Source organism: Ambystoma mexicanum, chromosome 3p (genome assembly GCF_040938575.1).
Source record: "Ambystoma mexicanum isolate Mex_15411 chromosome 3p, UKY_AmexF1_1, whole genome shotgun sequence".
In the NCBI taxonomy this organism is placed as follows: Eukaryota; Metazoa; Chordata; class Amphibia; order Caudata; family Ambystomatidae; genus Ambystoma; species Ambystoma mexicanum.
In genome coordinates this window covers 71,761,475-71,776,694 of record NC_090925.1, presented here as the reverse complement: position 1 = coordinate 71,776,694, position 15,220 = coordinate 71,761,475, and positions in this window count along the sequence as shown.

Genomic DNA, 15,220 nt, shown 5'->3' with positions numbered 1-15,220 from the left:
TTTGGCACTCCCCGTGTTGCATGTGATGTCAGGCTAACCTTCGGATGCTCATGCTGTTGTATGTGTATGGATGGTGCTGCCTGCTGCAACATTCCTGTTAATGTGCCCATGTGTGTGGGTTTAAATGATAGGTGTGTTGGGGATTGTGATGCCATGTGTGAAGTTTGACACTGCCACTCATGTGCAACTGTCATGTGTGTATCAGACCATTGTACAGTGCCCTGATGCCTGTGTTCTGTCTCTCCCTGTCTGCAGCGTCAACTGATGAAGAGAGCAGAGACGGTGCTGTGGAGCACAGCGGCAGGGATCCCACCGCCAGCCGGAGACGCAAGGGCCATCTCCCCTCCCATGTAGTCATCTCGTCGGGGAGTGAGGGGTCTGGTGCCGCATCCACAGCTGCAGCTACCAAGGGTAGGTCAGAGGTGGACTCCTCGGCAGCAGGGGGGGCAGCTGAGACCCCACAGGTGCCTATGGAGGAAGATGGCACCGAGTCATCCCGGTTGGTGGAGGGTTTGGTTGAGGAGGAGGCCGTGGAAGGGCCACACACGGGATCTGGATGGGGGATTCCACTGGTGCTAGTGGTGCAGTCCAGGTGCAGGGACAGGAGGCAGCACAGGCGGCCGCGAACGTGCCTGTGTGTAATCCTGTCCCTGATCCTGTGACTGCATCATCCCGCACCAGCAGGGATGCCTTTGTCCAGACCCGTTTTCAGCGAGGGGATCCGCGAACAACAACTGGCCTTCCTCTCCCTGTGGACGTGACGATCTGGGACCGTGTTGAGCCTGTCCTGGCTGGGGTGGCGTTGCGTCAACTTGGCGTCCGGGATAACGTGCAGGGTTCTCGTGAGGACGCTGCACGTTATTTCAGATGCCTCGTTGACTGCGTCGGCCGGCTAGGAGGGATCACCGGTGCTGGGTTCCTCTGTGTGCTGGACCTTATACCGACCCCCTCCTCAACTGACCCCCCCTATCCGCCAGTCGTATCCCGTGCCATCTTCCTGGCCACCTATCACCTGGTCACGCTGTGGAGCTGCCCCTGACCCAGCAGCCAGGCTGGTGGAGGACACATCCCTGCCACAGTCGGGAGTCGGAGGTCCATCAGGCGTGGCCACCACAACAACTGGACCCCAGCAGGAGGAGGACGTGCAGGCATCGACAGGCAGGGCATGTGCACGGCAGCAGCAGGCTCAAGGTGGGAGCGATGATGGCTCGGGGTCATCAACATCAGAGGGGCAGGCATCGGCCAGAGGGCAGGAGGACCCAGGTTTGGGAGTGTCTTCCGTGTGGCACCGGTTGGCCCAGCAAATAGATGCGGAGCAACGGCGGGCGGAAGAGGCACGGCTCACTATGGTCAGGGCGGAGAACTCCATGCGCAGGGCACTGAGGCAGGCTGAGTGCCTCGAGGAAATTCGCAGGGAGTTGGAGGTGGACATGGCTTTATCCCTGCGAGACCTCGGGGCCAGGGAACTGGCCCGCCTCCAGAACGTTGAACAGGAGTTCGATGATGCCCTGGGCCGGGAAATCAACAAGTGAGCCGTAGGACTTGCCCGCCGCCATTGTATATAGTTCATTAGTGTTAGGTTTCCTTTCTATTTTTCTTTCATTTGGGGCGCATAGACTATGCCCCACCTTTTTGTGTATAGTTATTTATTAGGTAGGGTTTTTTGTAAGTTTACTTTGGATTGTTGGGCTCATGGACCCTTGGATCTTCTTTTGTAAATAATTTTCGTTGTGGATTTCATTTTCTTGGACCCATGGTGGAATACTTTGCTTTTTTTGAACTGTGATTTTTGTTATGGACAGGCCCATAGGAGCCATTTTACTTTGGATTTTATTGGTTGCAGCTTTTATTTTTTTTGACAATTTTTGAATTCCGGACTTGGATTATTTCTCTTCATTATTGTGTGATTTGGTTTTATTCATTTTGTGGATTCTTCAATACACTTTTTTTCTTTACTTTACTTGTGTGGTCTTCTATCATTTGTTTTGTGCATGTCACAATGTTGTATTTCACAATCATGTGTCGCCATTGTGTGGGTCTGAGGGACATGTATTAATGGGCATGCTGGTTATGTATTTTGTATAATGACTTTGGGAATTCAATGTGGGGTGTTTGGACTGGGGTGGCCTGGGGTTGGATTTGGGTGGCCATAATGCCCATGGGTCTGGAGTGTGATGACGTGTCGGGTGGGGGCCTGCTGGCAGGTGCCCATCACTGCTGGGTGGGGGTGCAGGGGGACCTGAGTTGGGGCCTGCTGGCAGGTGCCCGTCACTGCTGGGTGGGTGGGGGTGCAGGGGGACATGAGTCGGGGCCTGCTGGCAGGTGCCCATCACTGCTGGGTGGGTAGGGGTGCAGGGGGACATGAGTCGGCGCCTGCTGGCAAGTGCCCGTCACTGCTGGGTGGGTGGGAGATCAGGGGGACATGAGTCGGGGCCTGCTGGCAGGTGCCCGTCACTGCTGGGTGGGTGGGGGTTCAGGGGGACATGAGTCGGGGCCTGCTGGCAGGTGCACGTCACTGCTGGGTGGGTGGGGTGCCAGGGGACATGAGTCGGGGCCTGCTGGCAGGTGCCCATCACTGCTGGGTGGGTGGGGGTGCAGGGGGACATGAGTCGGGGCTCACAAGTGCGCTCACGAGTCCATGGTGCCATGTGGGCTACCTTCATGGCATGGGGAGGGTTGTAGGGTAGTCCCCTGTGGTATGGGCTGCCTGCAGGGCATGGGGAGAGTTGTAGGGTAGTCCCCTGTGGTGTGGGCTGCCTGCTGGGCATGGGGAGGGGGGAAACTGCACCCCCGGGAGAGCCCACGATGCCAAATCTCGTGTAAAACTTCCCACGCACCCCCTAAATACGCGTTTCCCGCTCGCTCAAGGCCTATCGCGTGTGAAACTTCCCGCGCACCCCCCAAATACACGTTCCCCGCTCGCCCAAGGCCTATTGCGTGTGAAACTTCCTGCGCACCCCCCAAATACATGTTTGCCGCTCGCCCAAGGCCTATTGCGTGTAAAACTTCCCGCGCACCCCCCAAATAGACGTTCCCCGCTCACCCAAAGCCTGTGGCGTGTGAAACTTCCTGTGCACCCCCCAAATACATGTTCCCCGCTCGCCCAAGGCCTATCGCGTGTAAAACTTCCCACGAACCCCCCAAATACATGCAGGCACCCCATCCACCCTGGGCATGCCCCACAGGCAGCCCACTCACCCTCCCCATGCCCCACAGGCAGGCATCCACCCTGGGCATGCACCACAGGCAGCCCACTCACCCTCCCCATGCCCCACAGGCAGGCCATCCACCCTGGGCATGCCCCACAGGCAGCCCACTCACCCTCCCCATGCCCCACAGGCAGCCCACTCACCCACCCCATGCCCCACAGGCAGGCCATCCACCCTTGGCATGCCCCACAGGCAGCCCACTCACCCTCCCCATGCCCCACAGGCATGCCATCCACCCTGGGCATGCCCCACAGGCAGCCCACACCACAGGGGGGTGCTTTTTCTACGCAATGTACCTGGCGCCAGCAGAGTACGTGTATTCTGATGGGTGCGCAGGAAGTTTTACACGCGATGGGCCTGGCGCGAGAGGGGTAACTGTAATTTGGAGCGTGCGCAGGGAGTTTTACACGCGTTTTTGTGGTTGGGGGGCTGTATGCTGGTCCACTGGCCTTTGCGCCTGGTACTGGATTTGTGCGATTTCTTTGGCACAGGGAGCGGGGTTGGGGGCGTAAATGGCACTGCAGCATGGTCGCTGCGCCACTCTGCACCACGGCTGGTTATGGATGTATAAATCCATGAATACGCTGTGCGCCTAAATGGGTTTTGGCACATGCGGCTGGCGCTGACTGCCGCACGCGCACTCGGTGCGCCAGAATTCTATGAATTATCCCCAAAATGTAAATCCAACACCATCTTAAAATGCAGCAAATCCTGGCCGCCATATTCTCTTTGGTTTGCACTGCATCTCTTGGAAATTCTCATATCCTGCTGCATAGAAGGTCAGATGTCCACTGCCGCTTATAACAAAGATATAAGTCAACGTTCATCTTCATGAGAAAATGAATTAAACCCAGTAACCAAGTTTTTTCACCACATCTGCAATATTGTCAGGACAGATTTTGGAACTTTCTCCTGAACTGTGGAAATAAATACAGAACATGTGTATTCTTCTGCCACTTTCCTTCGCCTAGATTTACGTTTGGTCCAAAAGCTTTAAGAAATAGTTTGTATTGTAACAATGACCTGTTAACACAGGATTTGTTATCCCACAAGACATTTACATCATCCATGTAGAACATCTCCTTCACTTGACACCCACTTCCACCTGCTATATGCACCCCTCCCACATGTCACTGCTCATCCAATCTTCTAAAGGAAACATACAACATATAAAGAGCAAATCAGACAATGCTCATGCCTGTCATACTACACGCTTCACAGGCACCCCATCAGTCAATAACAGTCCCCCAACACACCACATTAAATAGTATCCTCAATCCCTCTATCTAATATACCAATGAGCCAGGAAACTTCAAGCAGTCTAACACTCTGATCATAAACCCCTGAGATACTCTCTCAAAAGCTCTCGCAATGTCCAAAATTCTGGATTGCTCAGGGTTCCACCCTAATGTAATAGTGGAACCCTTTGCTCAATGTTCCTACGGAGATGGGGCATCCCACTGATGATGGTACGGTGTCAATGTAACATGATTACAATTGCACAGATAGCCTTAGCACTGTCAGGAGATCATGTGGGTCTCCAGGGTGTGGACAGGGTAAAACCTGGGCCCGAATGAAGGAAGCATTCCATGGGCTACTGTAGGAGCAAAAAGCATTGTCATATTTCTATAGTGGGAAACACAAGCAATACGATTTTTAATAGCAAGGCAGAAGCAAGAACATGGGATTGATGTTGCTACACACATTTCAGTACAGATTGGGCCTGTGGTTTCTTCAGAATGCTAGGCCAATGTGTATTTCCTCGCAGGAATGGCACAGAGATCTAAAATGTGATGGTGGATGTTCCTGACTGGGCAATGATGACACTGATCAATTAGTGACAATTCTCATTCAGTTAAGAGCTCACCTTGGATATCGCTGTGTGGCCTAGAGCCACTGTTTGGAATACTGGCACGGCATCAATGAAATGTTAATAAATTGAGTGCCTTTTCGGTAATAATGATAGCAATTATTACCATAATTGGGAGGACTCCTTAATTAGGCGCTACCTTAAAAACGTGATTATCAATATTATCATTATCACATTTTATTGTATTTATTTATTGAGGTACAATGTATTTCTCTAAGAAACACTTACAAAACAGCGTATAATGAGGAGTATATGGCACAGAGCAGTTGATGGCATGAGACAATTGACAGACAGTACTATGAGGGGATTGAATATTTAGGATGTGGTATTTATAGTACAGTTAGGTACAGTGTAGTCAGGTAGGGGAGTAATTAGAGAGTACAGAGGATATCTTAAAGAGTCAAGGAGGTGGAGCTTCAGTGTGCATTTAACAGAGCGAATAATAAGGGACTTATTGACATGTGGGGGCAGTTAGTCCCACTGGCACGGGCAAGTAGTGAGAAGGAGTGAACTCAAAAGGATGACCAGGGTTGACAGGGGGCAGAGAGATTAGGGAGGTTACTGAAGTTGAGACTCCATGGAGGAGAGTAGTAGGAGTTTGTGTTAGCTCGATGGCTGGGTGCAAAATCATGCACATATTTAAAAACAATCCCTATTAATTTAAAGAGGCAATCAATTTTCATGGAAAGCCATCTGACATGGTGGGGTTGTTTGGAGCAGGGTAAGATTTTCAGCAGATTATAAAGAGTATGGGTGGGGAAGTTGTGTGCTTTGTGGAGAGGTCTGACAGAATAGGGTGTTAGAGGAGGAGACTGGAACAGTAATTAAGATGACTAAGTACTCGGGTCTTTATAATAGATTTGGCAGAATTGTGAGGAGTAGGGTTAGGTTTTGCCAATAATAAGGTGTCTCATCTTGGACAAAGTAGAGTTGGTAGTTATAAATTGATGAAGTTATACATCACTGTCTAAAAGGACCCCAGTGAATACACTGTTTACATCCATCAATAAAATTTCAAAGAATTGTCATGAATCAGTTTCTAGTTTTTCATTCTATTTTTCTACCACTCTTCTTCTTCTTAGTGCATTTTTGAACTCTTTGTTTTTTAAAGTCTAAATTATGGGATTACTCAAGGGACCCACGCTGAAAAACACTAAAGATAATATTTTGTTCTGCATCACTGAATATGTCTCGGCTGGACGCAAGTAGGCAAATAGGAGCCCTCCAAAGAACACGATGACCACAGTGAGGTGGGAAGCACAAGTGGAGAAAGCCTTGAATCTCCCGGCTGTAGACTGGATTTTCAGGATGGCTTTGATGATGCTGACATATAATGCAAAGATGAAAGAAAGCAAGGGCATACTCACAGTTGTGCACAGTACATAGGTCACAGTTGCTGCTGCAGGTCAGATTCATTAGGGCTAAGACATCACAGAAGAAATGGCTGATTTCATGTCTCTTACAAAAGGAGAATTTAGATATTAGGACAGTGTGAGTTATTGACTCAGTGAAACCACCCACCCAGGCTCCAGCAGCCAATGAGAGACACAGAGGCTTATTCATGATCGTTGTGTAACGTAAAGGATGACAAATGGCTACGTAGCGATCATAAGCCATCATGGTCAGGAGGAAGAATTCTGTTGCAACCATAGCTATTAAGAAGTAAACCTGCAGCAGGCATTGCAGGAGAGTGATGTGCATACCCTGCAGGTAAATGTTGGCGAGCATACCTGGAAACATGAAGGAGGAGTAACAGATGTCTAGAACAGACAGGTTGGTCAGGAGGAAATACATAGGTGTGTGCAACTTGTAACTGCAATAAATTACCTGGATGACCAGCAGATTCCCTGCAATCATTAACAAGTAAATTACCAGAAATCCAACAAAAAAGGGCATCCACAGGTGTGGCTGCTCAGAGAACCCCAACAGAAGAAATTCTGTCCACAGTGTTTGATTATCTCCTCCCATCTGCATGTAGAACCTTATTTATTTGTTGAATGATGAAGATCTGCAAAGACAGAAGATAATACTTTTTGGAGAATACCTTTTACTAAGTATAAACACTGATATGTTAATCATGACATTACATATATTTGTATTTATTAATATTGATGTCAATCTCGTGATGTGTATTTTGCATTGGATAATTAGTATGCATATTTCAGTTATCATCCTCATTAGGGCTGGGTGCATCAGAAAAAATGCAGCAGAAATTAATTACAAAAATCCCGGGTTATCACCTTCCACCAGCCCCCTCTATCCTTTTCATTGGCCAGGATTTCCTGCCTTTTGCGGTTAAAAAATTGGATTTGTGTGCATAAACCTGCCAAAATCACAAAATACTTGTGTGTGCATGAAAAGCATGCAGTTATTTTGGTTTTGCAGTCGCACTTTTGGTGCATGGAATCCAGAAAAGCAGAAGCAACAAACCACACACATTTCACTAATTTAGCTCTGGCATGTGGGAATCCAATGGTTTTGAGCCTCTGCTCCTTTATGGTTTTAATAGCAAGATGGGAGTGCTGAGGCATCAAGGCCAAGGCCAACAATATCTTCCTAGGCGACTTCAACCACCCAGGCAACAAGGCCACCAAAACGATGAAGGAAGCTCTCCTTGGTCTTCTCGACACCCTCATCTTCATACATAACACGAACCTCCCAAAACACGAGAAAGGTAACATCCTTGACCTAACCATCACCACACTGTCTTCCCTCCACCTCAGCTCACCTCTCCCGCTTGACAGGTCTGAGCACATATCCGTGCCTTTCAGCATCCTGCGCACCACCCTAGTCAAGCACTCCCAGCAGAAACCCATCAGACAAACCTTCAGGTCCTTCAATAACTTTCCAGTGGAAGCCCTCAATGAAGACCTCAACAACCTCCACCTTACGTGGACCTAACACCCCCAACTGAGTTGCGACTCTCAATTGAAACCACCACATGCCACCCTTTCATCGTCCATTGACCGACAAGCGCCTCTGAAATAGCGCACCTGCAAAACCAAACCATCAGCACCCTGGTACACATAAGAACTCAGCAAAAGAGTAGTCAGGAAACAAGAGAAAACCTGGCACCGCTCCAGGACTGCATCCGACCTGGCGCTCCTCAAGGAACTCAGAGCAACCCACTGACAACTCATCAACACAGCCATGGCCTCCTACTATAAGAACACCATAGCAGAAGAGTCCACGCACTGCATCAACCCGTTACCCAGCCCTGCCATACCACTCTGCATCAAAAAATCCACCACTATCAACACCTTCTTCATCGACAAAATCAGCAAGAATCACCAGCTATGCATTCACAGACGCACCTCCTGTCCATCCTCATAAAATCTCTGTACCCTGGGCAACATTCAAGACTGTCTCGACAGAGGATCTGGTAGAAACCACGGCCACCCTGAAAGCCACATTTTATACAGATTACATCCTCCCAGCATTCATCCTCAAATCCCTCCCCACATAAACTCTCCTTCCCTACCTGGAGATCATCAACAGCTCCCTAAATCATTGCAATTTCCCATTGATTCTAAAAACAGGAAAAATCCACCCTCTACTAAAGAAACCCACTCTGGATCCCGACAACCTACGTAACTATCGCCCCATCACCCATCTTCTCTTCCTAGGTAAGATTATTGAGAAAACATTAGCCAAACAACTGCAGCAACACATCGACACCAACAATCTCCTCAGAACCTACCAATCCTGGTTCAGACCCAGATGCAGCACGGAGACAGCAACCATACAGGTGGTCGAGGACCTCCTCAAAATCCTTGATGACAGCCACTCCTGCCTCCTGGTTCTACTCGACCTCTATGCTATTTTGACACAGTAGACCATCAGGTGCTTATGGACACCCTACATCGGCGCATGGAGATCAGCAACCTTGCCCTGCACTGGATCAAGTCATAGCTCGCCAACCACCAACAGTTTGTTTAGATGGACTCCTCTAGATTGCCTCTGTGTAGTCTCTCAGGGTTCCATACTCTCCCCAGTGATCTTCAATCTATACATGGAGTCAGTGGGAGTCCTCCTAGCCACACAGCACATCCACATCCGCCAATATGCTGATGACACACAGCTATACCTCAAGATTGACTCCATCAAGGACATCCATAGGCTCAAAACCTGCCTCTCCCTGATCCAGTCTTGCATGTCCAGTGCATACTTAAAGCTCAACCCCCCCAGAGACCGAATGCCTGCTCCTTACAAGCAACACCGAACACCCAGACATAAAGAACTGACTATCAACCATGATCAGGGATTCACACCTGAACTCAACTCCTGCGCGAGGTCCCTCAGGTTCCACATCAACAAACACCTCTTCTTCAAGACACATAGCTATGAAAACTCAGACAGCTTGGTATCAGCTGTGAAAAGTCAGCCCTTCCTCCCTCCAGAAAGCTTCAGATCCACTGTTCAAGCACGGGTCCTATCCCACCTGGATGGGGGCAATGCACTCCTCAATGGCATACCCTTGGCCTCCCGTGTGCCCCTAAAAAGTGTCCTACACACAGCTGCATGCCTCATCAAGGGTCTACGTAGATACATCCACTGTATGTCTCTCATCCAGAGTTCAGAAAACTCTGTCTACGCACCTTACATTTCAAAAATCACATCAGACTCATTCAGCCTCAAGTACTGCTGAAAGAAATGGATGGTACAAGTTTTAATGCATGGGCAGCTGCCCTCTGGAATGCTCTTCCCTCAGAACTCAGAGGCTGTACATCGAATGCACAATTTAAGAAGCATCTTAACACCTTTCTGTTTGATAAAGGAAAGGGGTAAAATGTGTTAGCTTCTCTCCGCTCCTCTGATCTGAACCCATTTGCTGCTTCTTTTTTTGTTTTTGTACGTCTGTCTTGTAGATAGATAGATAGATAGATAGATAGATAGATAGATAGATAGATAGATAGATAGAACGAACCACACCACCCCAGCCCACATTGACCTTCATTGGCTCCCACTACATGCACAAATTACCTTAAATTCTTACTGCATCATCTATATGGCAGTCGCCCTCAAGTCACCCAGCTACCTTGCAGAGAAACTCAGCATCTCCAGCGGACAGACCAGAAGCCAGGACACTTGCAGACTTGAAATTCGATGCTGAAAAAGGAAAGGATGAGCAAACAAGCCTTCTATGACTACCTGCCAAGACAAGGGAAAATCCTCCCCATCAGCATCAGATTCGCCCACACGCTCCTACAATGCAGAAAGGAACTCAGGAGCCACCTCTTCAAGGAATCTCTCTGCCTCAACACCTAGGCAATCATATCGCCCCTTGCACAATCTAACTCGCCAGATTTCGCCCTTCCATCTCCTCCCTGCCACCCGGTACATCTTTACCCCTCCTCTGTGCCCCTCTGTACCCCACCCCAAGCTGTATATCTGCTCTGTTGTTGCCTCTGAAATGTGTTCTGTTGTGCATCTGTACTGTTGTATACCTCTGTAAAGTGCTCCGTTATGTATCTGTATTGTTGTATACCTCTGTAAAGCGCTCTGTTTCTTCTCGAAGGCAGGTCTGCGCTCAATAAATATCATAAAAATAATAATAAAAAGGCTAAGCTATGATGCTGCCCAGCATCACAAGTAAAAATCTGTACAAATGTTGCATTGACGCAATTTCACTCAACTTAACATTCAGATGTGTAGCATAGAATACAGGGTATTCACATCCAATTGTAGTCAGATAATGTATAATATTAAATGATGAGTTTGACCTTTGAACAAACTTGATGGTTACTTATTTCAGTGACTCTTGGAGTCGAAAAATCAAAGTAACTACACCCCACACATGTTTCAACCTGTTTGCGAAGGCTAGTGAATGATAAGAAAGAAAATTATAGTAATAAACACAGCATTAGATACCCTTATACAATTTCATGTTTTAATTCCCGATAAACAGATACGAGAGGACAATAAGAAAACCAGAAAGTATAAGTTAGTCTTATACCATTATAACATCAAAGAAGTACATCCATAAACTCAATTTGTATAATCTAGTCACCTAGTATTTCCAAAACTGATGCATATCTATTTGTCATGCGCCCTGATTAGTACCCGAAAATATTTGACATTGTATGATCAATGAAACTAAATCAAACGAATAGTTACAAAATGAAAATTACACAAAGCATGCACATTTTCTGTAAGCCTATTAATATATTATAAGTCCAGATATCAAGAATAGATTATTCGTCAATGAAATCCAATCAGCCTGTTAAAAAGGAAAGGAGTGTTACGCCCAAGTGAACCTATCATTATCTAGAGTGCACTAAATAACTTGAGACTGGTAACCAGGCCATTTTGTTCCCATTGGGATTTTAGCCAGGCAAATGTTCCAAGAAAGAATAACAGGAACGTATCAGAGTTCTGATGGCTCAATAATCTTTTGAGACCAATAGTAACGGTCTCCTTCCTCCCCAAGTATAAAATGGCAAGAGAAGTCATATCAATATAGAGTACTGGGTGTGACCAACGTGCAATGATCAAAACGAGGTGCCCCAAAGAATACCTGATAGTCAGTGGGAAGAAGCCTCTCTTGAATGAAGAGCAATCACTCCTGGATGCTCCTTGTGAGTGCTGCACATTGATTTGTATATTTTTTAATTTCTCTTTAGAGGAGAGAGTATGGAATAGAGTGTTGATTCTTCTCCACCCTGCAAATGTATATTTGGCATCAGTGCTGGTATGGGAGACTCAACAATATGATCAGTTTAATTATGTTAAAGTGGATGGTTGTGTTCATCCTGGCCTCGTTGGGGTTAGTATTGGCGTGCTGCGTGTTCGGGCCACAATTTTTTATTTTATGATTTATATACAATGAGTGACATCATTCAGGAAGAGAAATTATCCAATGTAAACAAACTACGTGAATATTCCATACAGGTAACAACATAGTATATTGTATCAGTCTATATTTTGGAAAATCATCTGCTGATCCTGAGGTTAGTTGATTCCACTACTTCTGGACACAAGTTTTGTTCTGACAATGACTAGTGGACAAATAGTACTGACATGAATGGTGCAATATATATACAATGTGTACCGGTACGAGCTGTCCGTGTGACATCATTCATAACAAGGCATTTTCCATTGTAAGCAAGTTGCCTGAATATTATGCAATAATTCTAATAGTGGCCTGAACCACTATTCCGGAGGAGAATTTAAATGTGATAACAATTTTTGATTCTCTTCTGCAAAAGGTGGCAAACAGAATGTTCCAGAGAATGTACACTAGATCACTCTGTTAGAATATAAATCCATTTGATAATTTTTGAAAGACTGATGATTATCATATATCTAATCAGTTGTCAGGAAGATGGGGCTCATTGGCAAACCATTTGATACAGAAGTTGTTGTGAAATTACTAAGTATATACTCTAAATAAATGGAATTGTCAATGTGTGAAATAACTGCCACCAAGTACTACAGGAATACGCTCATTTCATTTTCAACGTTCAGTCCTGAGAACACTGTATGATATTTGCAGATATGTCTTGCCCCTGGTTGTCTCAATTTTAGCTCTCGATCCTCGCCTCTGATATCACATGTGGAAGTCTGTAATCCAAATAATCTCACATTCTTCTTTTCATCTAACTGGTGAAACTCTTGCCAATGTGCTGCCAACAGGAGCTTGGGGTCTTCACTTCCCATCATATTCACATGCTCTCTGATCCAAACCCAGAGCTCATGTATAGTGCTTCCAATGTACATTTTATTACATGCACAAATAATGGTGCATATTACAAATTTGGTTTGGCAATTAATACATTATTAGATAAACAAGCTATCCATTTGAAACAGTCTTAGTACCTTATAGTTCAATGCATATCAAGACTGATATATCAACTGCTGCATTTATGATATTTGAATAAGTCTTTATTGCGGCATGTGGTACCAGTCCGTACTTGATTGCTTGTAAATGATGGACTCAGTATAGATCTAAGTGTTGGAGCTATTGTGTAAGTAAGATGGGTGTATCACTCATTTAATGTTTCAAACCCTCATCCAATTTTAATAGGTGCCAATGTTTACTGAAGACCTTGCGAACTACATTGCTTGCTGAATTGTATCGAGTAATCATTCTCACTGTGCCTTCATCTTTGGTGGGTTGTCTCTTTTTTGGAATCAATCAGTCTTTTCTTTCAAGCTAGGAACTTTTATGTTGAGCTAAGAGAAGCTTTTCCTTATTGTAGCCTCTGGCCTGAGATCTTTGAGGCAGGAGTGTACATTAGTCTTTGGATGTTTGATTGCCACTGCACATTTCAATGTTAAGTTGAGCGCAAGTGCGTTAATGCATACTTTTAACATCTATTTCACATGCATTCCTTGTTTTTTTGTGTGAATCTGCATCCATCTATTACCAGTAAATAACCGACTGCATGACAATGATTCACCATGGTATGGCACTAGACTAAAATCATATTACACATGTCAATGCTTTTTGTGTGAACTTTAGTTTGGTGCACATTTTTTTTGTGATTCTTTGTGTGTGTTTCTGTGTGTGCACCCACCTTTGCCTGTGTGTACACTCAGTTGTTTGTGTGTGTATGTATGTGTGCATGGTGCGTTTGTGTATTCTGTGGGGTCTGGGTTTGGAAGAGGAGTCCATTGGTTCATGTGTTGTGTGTGTAGGGGTTGCTTCATTGTGTGAGTAAGGGATGCTGGGTGGCTCTGTGGGTTGTTTTCTGTGGAATCTGTGTGGTCGGCATGGATTCTAGGGTTCTGTGAGTGTATAAGGATCATTCTGTCCGCATGAGACCTATTGGGTGGGCCGTGCCTAGGATCTGTGGGGGTAGTCTATGTCTGGGGCAGGGGGGTCTGTCTCAGGGTGAATTGGACTCTGTGTGGTGTAGTGGAGGTATGCAGGTTTTGGTTATTTAAGTGGTCTGTGTGTGGTTGTCACCGTCTCTGCATATTGTGAGTGTTTTATTTGTGTGTGGCTGTAGTGAGTCTGCAAGTATGTGTATGTGTCTGTGGGGGTCATGGGACAATGTGTGTGTAGATGTGGTTGTCACCTGATGGTGATTTATGTAATCCTGCTTCAAATGAGAAATATTTCTAATACTGCATAATATGCTTTTTTAATGTATGTATTATATCTTTGTTATCTCTTCATACAACTAGTTAAAGCAATATTTCCAGCACACATTGATACAATAATATTCACAAAACATATCATAGAAAGCCATTCAAATATAAACATGGGATACATTACACCCTTCCATCAGTAATAAGGATAATACAAGACACTGAGGAGTTCTGTGACTAAATAGAACAAAATGGACGGAGGCTTAGTTCCATTATAATGTTAAGGAACTCTGTGGTGAATTGCCATATCCATTTGACATGCAGAAGAGGGTATTGTATTCTTTATAATTCATGACCACAAACTTTCATGCCCCTTAGTACCTGGTGACTCACCGCAGGGAAAAATAAATATTAGTACTCCGGTCTTACGGGCTGGGGTACTAATGGCAATATGCCCCTCAACTGCGGGCCATTACTGCATAAAGTATGCTAGGACCTGTAACTATGGGTCCAGGGGGCATTACCTTATGTGGTAATGGCCTGCAGTCTTGGGGCATATTGCCAAATTAACAGAACACTAACAACACATAGAATAATGCAAATTTACATTGTATGCTTTCCAACTTCCCACATGAAGAAATACAGAGGAGAATGTATCAGTATGATTATTAATTAGTATTCCTAAATTATTTTCCTATTTATTTAATTGCCCAATACTATTACCTAAACTGTTAAAAAAAATAGATCACAACACAAAAATAATTACTTCTATTCGGTGAAGCACCCATGTGTATTCTGCAGTGTTTCCTACATATCTTGGCGTAAAGCCTTCATCCTTACACCACCTTACACCTCATCCTGAAGCTGCTGCTGAAAGGAGTCCAACTACATCACAGCCTGGTAACAAGGCACATACAGAGAGTGTATCATCAAGGACTCTGATGAGGTGGCTCGGCTGTGGGGCAGATGAAAGTGCAAGCCCCAGACGAACTATGATAAACAAAGCCGTGCCCTGAAGTAGGAGTAGATTGCCGACTTTACGGGTGCCAGTGTCCAACCTGAAGAACCCATTGCATCCCTCACTCCAACTCTTTATCTGCATCTT